Source organism: Anguilla rostrata, chromosome 13 (genome assembly GCF_018555375.3).
Source record: "Anguilla rostrata isolate EN2019 chromosome 13, ASM1855537v3, whole genome shotgun sequence".
Taxonomy (NCBI): Eukaryota; Metazoa; Chordata; class Actinopteri; order Anguilliformes; family Anguillidae; genus Anguilla; species Anguilla rostrata.
Genome location: NC_057945.1, coordinates 34,713,542 through 34,714,259, shown reverse-complemented (window position 1 = coordinate 34,714,259; position 718 = coordinate 34,713,542).

The window sequence follows — 718 nt, the reverse complement described above, 5'->3', positions numbered from 1 at the left end:
GTGTTGAAATTCGATCTGCCGTTACCGAGCGTCGCCTGCGAAGATCACCAGACGGGGGGGGGGGGGGGGGGGGGACGCCGCTTCACTCTTCAAGTCCAGAGGGGTAAAAAAAAAAACGAACGGGTGCAAAAGCAAACACATGAATCCTCCCGGGTTTCGTGTTCAAGACTTCAAAAAGCTCCCGCTCGCTGGCTCGTGAGTCGTGTTCAGAGGAGTTCGGGGTGACTGACTCCACTGCATGGCCGCACACACGCTGTCTAAGAAACACAATGCAGGGAGTGAAACGAGATGTTGCTCAACACCCAGGATGGATCGTCTTTTTGAGTGATGTACGGCCGTCATACCCCGCCTTCGCACCATAAAAGTGCTATCGTCGCTGCATATCCCACACTTGACACTGCTGTTTTTTTTTTCCTTTTAAGAAATGCAATAATGTTGGATGGTTTGGTGAAAAAGTTCCAGGGAAAGAACTCAGTGACATAAGCCAACTGCATTTGAATCCTCCTTGCAATTGCATGGACAATTAAGCATGCAGTTGATTAAGAATAATCAATATGTTTCTAATCTAGACTCTCTCTGGGTTTGTTCCATAAAATGTGATTTTGAATTTTAGGCTCCAGTTCAATATACATAATAAATAACTGTGTGGAAAACTATATAAATCACTGGTTCCCATGTTCTTTCAAACTGCGGCAGGGAAGAACATGAAATGAATGTG